The following is a 13,099-nucleotide window of genomic DNA, read 5'->3' on the forward strand; positions in this document are numbered from 1 at the left end:
ATTAATTACATATTGCTCTCTGTAATATATTAAATAGCAAATATATTTCCATTAAGTTTAATTTTTCATATTTATTTTGGAAAAAGTCTTAACGTTTTTAAATATATCTCTACTGTTAGGACCCATTGAAAAAATATAGTTAACTATAGATAAAATACTTAAGTCTAATTAGTGAATAAAGTAAATTCATACTTTTTATCATTTTTATATTATTTGTGATAGTAAAAAAAGAAGAAGAAGAAAATGATCGATGGGAATTTTTGGAAAAATATTGCTGCATAATTCTAACAGTAGGAATTTTTTGGAGGGACATATTTGTGTAGGTAAAAATGTCATTTTACTTATCTTCTGTTAAAAAATAAATAATACTCTAATAGTAACAAAACAAAGAGGCACATATAAATATCAATAGACTTTTATAGAGATAAATATGAAAAGTTAAACTTTGTAGGAATATATTTGCTATTCGATATGTTCACAGGGAGCTATATGAAATTAACTCTAGAAAAAACTTCATATCGTCCTATAATTTTCTGTTCATTTTAGTATCTTATGATTTTAACTTATCACTAATTTAACAGAAAAGTTAACAGAGCAGATAACTGAAAGAAAAAAAATACAAAATCAAGAGATACTAAAGTAATATAATTATAATCGAAATTCATGGGCACTGTATACGTACGTTTTAAGTAAATTAATTGTATTTTTTTAATTAGTATCAGAGCTGAAGATTACAACTGGTTTGATTCCTACATACTGCGAATTTGTACAGGCGCTAGGAGGGGATTGTTAGTTTAAAAAGACAAGTATCCTACCATTTAGCAGGAGGCTGGGTTGGACTGAATTACGTTCGAAATGGTGGGAGGTCGAGTTGAATCGGTCATATTCAAAGTGGCGGGAGACTAGTTAGGTCGAATGACAAGCGAGATCTGTGGGCGCTGTATCCGTACACTTTAAGTGAATTGGTTGTGTATTTCTAACAGCTCGAGCTTTTAGAATTAATGATTAGTACCAACGATCCGACAATATATATATATACATATAATCGTATCCACTGTCCAAAGGGTTACAATCTGAAATTTACTATAACTAATCGCCATTGCCTTCAATCACCTTTCTTTTGCCATTGCCTTCAATCACCTTTATCTAGCAAGATATAAAAAGAGTGCAAAAAAAGAGAAAGAAGGGTATCGCTTGCACATGGATGAGAGAGGGGGAAAAAAAAAGAAAAGAAAAAAAGTGAGAATCATATAAGATATGATAAGAAGAGAACTATATTTTTCAAAACAAAGTATGTGAAATTCTACATTTTTTTAATGTCATATATATCAAGCTAGAAAAGCTACCGGCTAGAACAATCTTAACATAACATTTTAGAAAAAAGTTCAAATAACACCCTTATGATTTTATACTTTTTTATTTTAGTACTCTGTAGTTTAAAGTATATCAATTTAGTATTTTATAACTTTATTTTTTTCTCTTTATTATCTCCTCTACTATTTTTTTTTAAATCAGTGACAAAGTTAAAACTAAAAGGTATTAAAGTGAATATTCAGTAAATCTATGTGGGGTATCGNAAATAATAAAAATATATATTATATATAATTATTTATTTATATATAAAAATATAAATTAAATAAATTATATAAATATAAAATATGTATTCGAGCTATTATCGAGCCGAACACCAGCGAGCTGACCCCAGCTCGTGTTCGGCTCATTTATTAAACGAGCTGAAAAATCCATCTCGTGTTCGGCTCATTTACTAAGTGAGCCGATCTCGAGCTCATTTCGAGCCGAACACGAGCTTACTCACGAACACCGAGCTGGATTGCCACCCCTAACCATAAGATTAAAAAGTCTTATTTAAGGGGTCTATGCTAGAAACTTATAATAGGTGAGGGGGGTCACCACACATTGTCACTCAAATTTTATTGCACAAAAAAACAATGTATAAAGTTTGAAATATTATATAAAAAATTAGATTGTCGTTTTCCATTGCTTAGGTCAACATTGTATTTTTCTTTTTCTTAAAACTTATAATATTATTTATATAATATTATATGGAGTGCATGAAATTTTGGAGCTACAAGAGCCTATAACGGTCGGGAGGAGTTGGATGGGCCCCACTCGCTTTCTTCGGATTGCACCCCTGCACCGGGTGTACTACTACACCCTACTCTACACACCACACATTATATATAATAATGGTTATTATTATTTTAAAACTAAAATTTAATTTGATAGATATAACCTAAAATATCTAAACATTCTACATATATATAAATATTGAAAATTTATAAAAACCTATTATATAAAAGTAATTTAATCTTATGAAATTTCTATTATAAATTTCTTTTACTCGCGGTGTATGATATGTACTTATACTCCTAGTGCAGCGTATTATTTTTCCTTCTCTTGACAGGACCAGAGACCATCCCACTATCATTTCTTTCTCGCTTTGAATAACAACGGCTACTTCCTAACAACGATTTTATATATTTCATAGGAATAATTACCCATATATCCTCAAAATTTTTAAAATATTATATATATAGATTTAGGCTCCTACATTTTCGAAAGTATGAGAGGTCCCGTGCTTGTAAGTTATTTTCGATGATAGGACATCTGATTCGGCGATCGGTTCCGTTAAACTTGATCTACGCTATTGGAACTATCTAGAAACCAATTTTCATAATTTTTTGATTTCGTTTGTCTAGTGAACGAGTAGCCTCAAAATAAAAAGCTGAAAATGAAAATCTCCTAAAAAATAATGATAAAAAAATTAAATTTTAAATCGGAAGTATTGATCTTGCTACTGATGTTAAGTAGAATTTTCTATTAAATTTTCATATAATTTGGATACTTTTACACCGTTGAACTTAAAAATGTGCCACATCGACCGTTAAAATAGTCATTTTTTAAACCTTTTGATCACTTAGTAAATGATGTCAAAAAAATCTAAAATTTGGTTTCTAGATAGTTTCAATAGGGTAGATCATACCTAACGGAGCCGATCGTCGAATCCAACGTCCTATCATCGAAAATAACTTACAAGCATGGGGCCTCCCGTACTTTCGAAAGTACGGGAGACGGACTCATATATAAGGGTAGGAATTGAGCCAGAATTAGTAAAAAATAAACCCATATTTTGCACCTTATTGGAGAATAGGGTGAGAAATACAGGGTTGGTTTGTCTCCGTATTGGTTTGTCTCCGTATTTCACCTCCCGATATTAAAAAACTAGGATACGGATATAGTTTAAAAAGTGGTTCCATCCCCTAGTCTTTAATATTATTCTTCTATGTACCTTTCCTAATATAAATATATTGCATTTTTATATTTCTAACCTTTTCATTTTACAGTCCAAAGACTCCTTTATACTAAAACTCCACCAGTGAAACTCGTCAAACAGAACGCCTTAGTAGTTTATAGCTAGAGGGACAGACTTTAAACAGGAGTACTTCAACATGTATATTAAATGCTGATAAAAGAACTCCTATCTTCTCAGAACAAAGCGGGAGTGCAACCGAAGAGGCTGTTCCATATGTTGAGGAAAGAGCTCGAGGAAGAGCTACTAAACAAAGAGAAGAAGTTAAAGAGCCGAAAAGAGTTATCTTTAAGCGAGCCTTCTCACACAAAGCAAGCTGCTTTATAAAACAAGATTACAGAGGAGATACACATATTAGCTTCTAGGACTAGCATCGAAACATAGTAATTCGAGGAGTGCGACTTGAAGTGAAACGGATCCGCGGAGTGAAAAGGTATTCCATGAGAGAAGTAGCTATATGAAAAAGTTGACAACTTACTCACTGAGAAACTTATGGAAGCCGAGAAGATCCCGTAGTTACATTGGCATAGCGTGGTGCGTCGCCATGTTAGACTTTAGGGAGCCAAGTTGAACAGACTTTTCTATAGCAAGACGATAGAGTTGTGCTCCCTAACCATGGACAAAATAGCTCTGTTCTTGCTGCTGGCTTACTTACCTGCCATAGAAAAGATACTTCACACTCTTATAACCACCCTGTGGAACGTGCTCAAACCTCATGTTCTCGGGCTATGGCCCATAAGAAACATCCCAAACAAAGGCTCGGTTAAGAGAGTATATCGGAGAACTTTGATATAACGTTTCAAGCTTGGACATGAAGAAGTGTACATGTATTACGGTATACGGGTAGTAGTAGTAGTCTTATTTACGCTTCCGATCGCCATTCATAGGCGGAACGCGCTTGAACATGTCTTGGCTTCTATCTATGTGATTGAGGTGAGGCGCCTTACGATAGTGTTTATCACACTAGGTGGTCTACGAACAAAAGGTATACTCTTCGTAATACTCACGGTGGTACTTACAACACTAGTCGTAGTGTTTTTGTTGGCGCTAAGGACGTTCTAAGCTTACGTTTCGAAGACATGTATCTTTAGTAACCTGTGGTTAAACTATATCAAATAAAAACTTACTGATATGGGAATTTAAACAAATACAGCATTGTCTCAAAAAGTAATGTTACTGTTTTTCTTAATTATTAGGGGAGGAATATTTAAACCTAATACGTTCATAATCCACTCGTATAATATTTACATGTTTCTCACAGGTTGACATCGTGTAAAGTTTTTTATCACAACTGAACCTTTATAAACTAAAGTTATGGATCGGAAGGTAAATAAAGAAGCGTCATAGAAGCATACATAAAACAGTTTTGAATCTATGATAATCTTTACATCAAGTCAGTCTCCGCGTACATCAACATCTATGTCGTTCATGCTGATACGTACATAACATCAGCTCTTTACGTATAGTTTAAACTTAAATGTACGTCAATATTGACATCACATCAATGTCCGAATGTTGATATGCGCTGGTTTGTCATTAATTCTTAGATCAACTACTCTTACGTCTTTAAATTGAGAGTGGCGTGCGTAACGACTAGAAAAGGCAGCTAGCTTTCTGGTGGCAATGCTACTGTGTTCGTTGACGCTCGTGTTTCAACTAAAGACCTTACATGTGGACGGGAATTATGAAACGTCTTCACACGTAATGAAACTGGGAGCCTTTCGTCGGGTTTCAGACGCTGACGCTATAATAGCGTTTACACGGCCTATAGTCTCGAACCGACCGTTATTACCTACGTCGTTGTCGTTGATATTTACAACCGGTCATGTCACGAGGACTAGTATCTTGTATATATATCTTGATCCGATGATACGATAATTATCGTGATTCAGTGATCACGATGGTTCAAAAACCGGTAACCTAATTCTCTACACACCAATCCTACTACACCCGGGGGAACCCAACTCACCTACCAACCAACTTATCATACTAGATTGTCCACTTTTACTAATTTTACCATCTAGATTGCCGCCTTTTGAACCATCGTATTTCACGAAGCACGATAATTATCGTATCATCGGATCGATATATATATATATATATATANATCTTGACTACAAGACTCCTATCATCATTTTTTAAAAAATATTCATTTTCAATCGTTCATTTTTGTGTCCACTTGATGGATAAGAAAACAATATAAAAAATGTATGAAATTTGATTTCTAAATACTTCAAGTGGTATAGATCATGTTTAACGGTGCCGATTGTCAATTTGGAGGCTTCATCATTGAAAACAAATGGGTGGCAACGGAACCCGTATGCTACCGATAGTATTCTAGCTCAACTCTATATATATATATAGAACTAGGCTGGAATACTATCAATAGCACCAAGCTATTAGTGCGATTAAGTTTTCGGCCTTTGAATGAAAAAATATACAGTTAAGATGATGTGGGCCCTCTAAGATTGAGTGAGTTATTGGTTTAATAGTATAATCTAACGGATAAAAATAGTCGAAGGGTTAAATCTAACAGCAGAAAACTTGATAGCACCAAACGCTTGGTACTATCGATAGCATATCAGCGGGANTCCTGTTAACGAATATATAAAGACTTTTCAAAATCTAAAAAAACAAATGGGAGGTATCTCTCGATTATATTTTTTTATAAAGAAAATTTCAAAGTTCGAGAGAGTTTATATTGAGATCTCAATTTAAAATAATCAGTTAATAATCCTCGTCAGCAATAGAGATATTTTAATGATAAAACAGGGAAATTTATATTGGAAGATGACGGTTGTTGAAAAGAATAAACAGGAATCCTTGTTTTTTTATAAAAAAAATAAAAAACGGGAAAGTTTATATAAGAAAATTATAGCGGTTAAAAAAAATAAACGAGAATTCAATTCTCGTTTTCACTATAAAACGGAAGAAAAATTGGTCATCTTTAAATTAAACCTCAAAATTGAGCTTAAAAAATTATTGTTTTTTTGTATGTTTTACATAAAACTTTAAAATATATATATATATATATATATATATATATATATACAAACTAAATTTTATATTTTTTTTTATCTTTTCGGGCTAGATGTGTCTAGAATATTTTTGATATTGTCCCAGCAGATATGTTATATCTAACCACGATTTGAACCATTTTGTTCTGACAATAATAAAATTTGCTCTAGATATATTAATTTTTTTTCCTAAAAATAAATTTATGTATAGAAAGAGTGTGTGTGTGTGTGGGTGTGTTAAGCTTGAATGCTTTTAAAAATTGATGCTTTCAACATTTGAACAATTGGATGTCTAGAGTGTAATACATGTGTCGTAAAATTAAATATTTAAATATAAGATTTAAATTTATAAATTAAACTTAAAATTTTTAGTTTCTAATTTAAATATATATAGTTATTGAAGATATAAATTTATTTATTAATTAATCTATTTTTTAAACTTAATGGGAAACGGAACGGCGTGTAAAGTTTTGAAAGTCGGCACGGTAAAGATCTTAATGCACAATGGAATCATGAGGACGCTGATAGATGTGCGGCATGTTCTTGATTTGAAGTAAAATTTGATCTCGTTAGGCACGTTAGATTCGAAGGGTTACGTTTTTCGGTTTCAGGTGAAATTATGACGGTCTGAAAGCGAGATCAGGTCATGTGCTAGGCAACAAAACACTTATTTCTGATAGCTTAAACTTTCAAAGAACTATACTCGTTCCACATAATATAACACTTAAATATTAAAAATATTATATTTTCGTATCATAAGCATTTAAGAGAATAATGATTATTTTACATAACTGTCGAGCCCTAAACCAACTTCGTGGTTGTTCTCTTCATTCATCTGCTTTTGTTCTCTTCTCTCAACTTTGTTGTTCCATTCAATTATGATCTTAAATTGTATCACAACTCAAGCAGTGAAATATGGTTTTAATTGTACTAATGCTTTATTAAAGAGATTAATTGAGACCTGTGACAGAACCTGTTGTGCACCCATAATTTCTATGCGAATTTAATTTCTCAGAAACATGAAATTTAAATGCCATAGTTACGACTGCTTTCTAAGAGCTTAAACTTTTATGATTACTATTTTTTGATAGTTTAAACGTCACACTTACTATGTTTTGAAACATGAAGTATAAATACCAACTGTGTAGCAAAAGCCTGGTAATGGCATTTCACTTTCATAGGGACTAATCAAATATTGCATTTATATGATATTTTCAGAGCAAGAATTGATAATGCCAGAATAGATTTATTGAATTTAATCATATTTTAGACGTTCTTGCTTCGACAATGGTACAATGGTATTATGCATCACCAGAGTATTGCTTTTAATTCCTACGGTCCTTTCTTTTCGACCTGTCTAAATCGTCTGGAGAATTATAGAAATATTGCTCGAATAGAATTGTTTAAAGAAGGGTTAATTGTTGCGTAGTTAAACGATTAGAAATAAAAATTTTAAATTAAAGTTTCTGCTGTTGACGAACTGTCCAAAATCTCATTTCAGCACCCCCATGGTTGACTTTCTAGGTTTTTTTTTTTTTCTTTTTTTATAATCGCGGATTCTCTTTCGCAAGTTGATAAGTTACTCCACAAGTCGGGCCAAAGAAGCACTTGTATCTGTGAGTGAAGAATGACACACTCTTGACTTCGCAGAAGATGATTTGTTGTTTTCTGTTCTCAATTTTTTTGCGTATATATATGTTATATACCTCGTTCAAGGGAATTTGCTTTGATTTTCCATTCTAAATAATCAATCAAGGTCCCTCTCGGTGGAGAGTAAGATGGATCAATTGAAACATGTAGCGAATCATTTTGCTTAAATACGAGAGATGATAGGGCCTCATATGTGGCTACCGCATTCATACTAATAATCAGGCTTAAATATCTTTACCCTAATGATTTGAACCTAGCGAGCTGAATTATTATATTTGGTCTTAAAGCCAAATCGTCAGTTGCGAGTGTATAGTTAGATCTCTTACCGCCCGTGAATTATATGTGTTAGCGCTAATAACCTGATTTTAGCAATTTCGGCTGGTTGTTTGGACCCAATAATTTGTAAGAGCAAGTCTTTTTATCAATCACTTCATAGGCAGGTTTTTAACATTGATTGTGTGGGCTCTTGAAATGAAGGCTTATATTTTGTAGGCAGTGTTTGGAGTGTAAGTTTTGCTTCAGGGCCCAAAAACAATTCTCCACTTTGAAGCTTCTAGCTGTAGGGAGAAGCAGCTGCACTTCAATCAAATTAGTATAGTAATCCGTACGATACGACGGGTAGAGAAAAAAAAAACGACGATAAAAGAAAAGGAAATAGCGATGGAAGAAGCGACGATAAAGGGTGGGATTCATTTTGCCGATAAAAGAAGGTAACACTTGAAGAAAGTGGTGTTGAGAATCCGGTACTCACCCCGGTACTGGATCTTGTGAATCCGCAACCCGCTCCGATACCGACTGCTGTGGATTCGGTATCGATTGTTGGGATTCCGCAATGAAAACGTCAAATCAGATTTTTACCATAAATCCGTCTCCTCAGCAAAAGCTGATACAATCATAAAAGAGAAAAATATGTAGGTAAAATAAGATTCATTAAATAAGAGAAGATTACACCTGACTCCTCTTCTGCACAGAGTAGCTACAATCTGAGCCCTCTTTCTTAATCTCTTCTATCCTTCTCTCGTCTTCTATAAACCCACAAAGAAGACCTCTCCACGTGCACCCGTGCACAAGGTGCACTCAACTCATTAGATATTCTCTCTCTGGTACAGTAGCTCAAAAGCTCCAGCGTACTCCACATCTCCAAAAGAGGCTCTAATGCATTATATAATACTCAAACAAGAATGTACCCGATCCTCGTATATTTAGGATTTCAACTTTAATTAATATCGAAATCTATCTTAATTAATCTCTAATATATTTAAATATTAATCTCAATTTAGCTAGATTTATCCTCTAATTAATATTTAAATCTTAATTTACCTCCAACAGTTTTAAATATTAATTCTTATCTAAATAAAATTCAACTACAAATCTAACCAAATCCTAACAAGTGGAAGAGGAATAATTTAGCGAAATGCAGAGGTGTTATTCTGTTCAGTTAAAGCAAAAAAAGAAAAAAAATCTGATTTGATTCAAGCCAAGAAAGAACAAAATACACGAAGAACTTGAAAAGGGATGGAATTTCTTCATCCCTATATTTTTGGAAGTTGAATAGGGATGGAATTTCTTCATCAATAACAAGGAAAAGTAGCTACTCTCTCTCTCATTTTGGGCTAAATTTGTTTCCTAGACCATGTTTGGTTCATGAATAGCCAACATTGTAATAAATATTTATATTTCTGAAATAACTTACTAACTATTTCAGAATAGTCAAGAATAAAAATAAAATTGTGTTCGATTTTGTAATATTGATATTCCCAAGAATAACTAAGATTGTGTTTGGTTAATTTTATGGCACAGTCGAAGATAGTGAAAAAAGTTATGATTGAATTTGATATAAAATACCATTTAATACAAATAATTTGTTATAAAAATAATTTACTATAAAAATATTTTTTCAAATTTAATAAAAAATAATTTATCATAATATTTAAATATAATTTATTGTAATAATTTATTATGATATTCGAGTATAAATAATATACATTAACAATTTTATAATAAAAATAATTTATTGTTATATAATATATTGTATCTACTTAATTTAGTTTTAACTCAATTAATAATCTTAATAAAACTTGGAATTGAACTTTAGAATAATACTATTCCATCAAAATGGTAGAATAGTTTATCCCAAGATATTCCGGGATAATAATGAATAGCAAGGTTTGACTGGAATAAAAATATTCTGATAAAAAAAATCTCATTTGGCAGAATAGCGGGAATAACATTCGTTATCCTGACTTTATCTCCGAACTAAACTGGGCCTGTGAAGTGCAACTAGTACTTAACATGGAATATAAAAAAAAAAATTATAGTGATTTAGCATATTTCACTTAAATATTCTTTGAATCTCACTAAAATTTGAGTTTTGTCATATTTAAATCTACAGTAACAGGCTTGTACTGGGCTTGCATCAAATTAAGTTCCATTTAAACTCTATCGAAAGGCCATTAAAATTCGGTTTGGATTCAGATGTCAAGTTGAGGAAAAATCATAACTCAAACGAAATCTGTCAAAACCTAATCTAAAATAGCGAACGAACTTTATCGTTTTCTTACAGCTTAAACTTTTAGAGTAATCAGTTGTTAATCCCACAAGGCTTTACCGTCATTAAATTCAACTTCACAGCTCTGCTTAGAACTTAATCGGTGTAAAATTTTCTAGTGTGATCATAAAGGAGTTTGATTTTTGCTCCTTAATAGCATATTTCACCTATAAGATAATTTATCTTATCCGAAAAATGACTTAAAGGTCGAATATAGTATCTGATTAGACATCTGATCACACTTTTCATCTACCAAATGTACAAATCTCTCAAGTAAATTATAAAAATACACCGAACAGAATAATCATGCATCCGAGAAAGGTCAAGAAAACTCTCGATTAGGGTTATGGAAGTAGTTTGATTTTTTACGGATTAAATTCTAGGTTAATAAAGAGCTTAATTAACAAGTTATTATTGTACAATATCTTTCATCTACAAGTGCTGTGATTCAATTCTCGTGAGTAAAAGCAGCTGCTTTGCAGTTAAAAAGTCACTTTGACATGAATCAGGTGAACTTCTTTGGCTTTTCCTTTGCTCTTTTTTTGTTTAATGAAAATTTTCTTTTGATGTTGTTTCTTTTCGTGATCCGGTGCACAAGGAGGAGCAGATGCAGTGTATCTATCACCAATGGTCTATTCAGCCTAAGTTGGGGCTTTCGTAGAAAGTGCTGGTTTAAAGAGGCCAGCATTCTATCCTGTGGCAGGAAGTCAGGTTGGATCGAATCACATTCAAAATGACGGGAGGTCGGATTGGGCCGAGTCATGTTCAAAATGATATAAGGCTGATTGCGTCGAGTCACAATTAAAAGAGACGTGTGGGTGTTGTGTGTTTCTAATAGCTCGAGCTTTTGAAATTAATGGTTAGCGCCAACGATCCGACAGAAAGCTGTTCGAGTAGAGATATCCGAAGAAAGTATTTGTAAATTGTTTCCTTCTTCCTTGCAAGAAGAATAACGTAGTGCGTGCTTTCAACCGAACAAATCTTTTGGCAGCATTCAGTAATATAAAACAATTGTTATACTAGTAGAGAACAATATTTTCATATTTTTATACTTAACATTCTTCCTCGCGTCTGAACTCGAGATATTTTCATAGATCCATGACGCGAACTTGAATTGAATGGGAGAAAACAATTATGCTAGGAGCCTTTCGTGCTTGATTGAAGTTAGACTTTCAAGCATTTAAGATTTTATTTTAGATATTCTGACCATCTTTAAATTTATGTAACTAAGAATGTAGAATTATCAAACACGAACATGACTTGCGAACTCAAATGGCCACCAATGATCACTTAAAAGAAAACTATATCCCTAACTAGAGTCACAAAACAATTTCCTCAAATAATTCCTCTTAACCCAACTACTTATATAGATCTACTCCATGATATATCATATCAACAAAATAAATTAGATAATTTAACTTGCAAGCTCATATATACTAGTACCCAAAATCAAAGCAAAACACCTCATCAAATAAGCAAATTGCTATAGCTATCAATCCAATAATTCACGTACAAATCACAAAGTCTCAGTGCGCACATGCAATATTCCCAATTGCATATTGACACAAAAGAACAAGCACACATCCTTAAATCCAAAATAATAATAATAATAATAATAATAATAATAATAATAAATATTGTATATGATATATGCGCTCTCTCTTATGATCACTCCACCTCTTTATCATTAATATTCTCTCTTATCACATCACTTCATGTGTGGGATCCAATCACCACCTCTCTCTTTTGAGAATAATTATTATTATTATTTTTTAAGGGGACTATTTTGAGGGGTTTTCAATCTCAAACTTTAATAATTTTTTAAAATAACAAAATAAATTATGATATGGATAGTAAAATAAACTCTAGATCATAATCTAAATTTAAAAATCTTCGTACGCTAGACGCATGTACACTTTACGCTTGAAGCGGCTGGATATCAATACATGTATTTTCATCGTACAATTTCTGCAATCTAATGAGTGTTGCATAGATACTTTACTAATTAGATTTTTTTTTATTTTTAAAACTTTTTCTAAAAAAAATTAGTTTAATGATTGGATTGATAGCATTATTTCAAATAATAAGCATCAATTCCCTCCATTCGAAACTTCTATGAGAGAAGCTTCTTTTAGGACATGTTTGGCTCTTGGAATAGAATTAAAAAAAAATATTAAGTTGATTAATTTTGTGATTTCCTTAGGATTTGAAATAGCCTAATATATAATAGGACTAAATTTCTTAAACCAATTATAGCATCTTGGGCGATGATTAAGCCCAAAAAATTAAAAAGGCTAAGAGTATTAAGACTAGAGTAATTCTAGATTGTGTAGCCTTTCTTGAAAAACGGAGGGTCACAATTGGTATCAGAATAAATCACCAGCCTCAAGTGTGAGATGAGTCTCAGTTGAGTCAGTATTTGAATCATAGGCTAAGTCAAAATTTGAAAATGATAAGTTAAGTCGGGTCTAAATAACAAGGATAGCAAGACAAGTCTCACTTCACTTTATGCATGTGAGTTTTCTTGAACTTGAAGAGGACGTCGAGGCTTAT

This window comes from Ananas comosus, linkage group 18 (assembly GCF_001540865.1).
Source record: "Ananas comosus cultivar F153 linkage group 18, ASM154086v1, whole genome shotgun sequence".
Taxonomy (NCBI): domain Eukaryota; kingdom Viridiplantae; phylum Streptophyta; class Magnoliopsida; order Poales; family Bromeliaceae; genus Ananas; species Ananas comosus.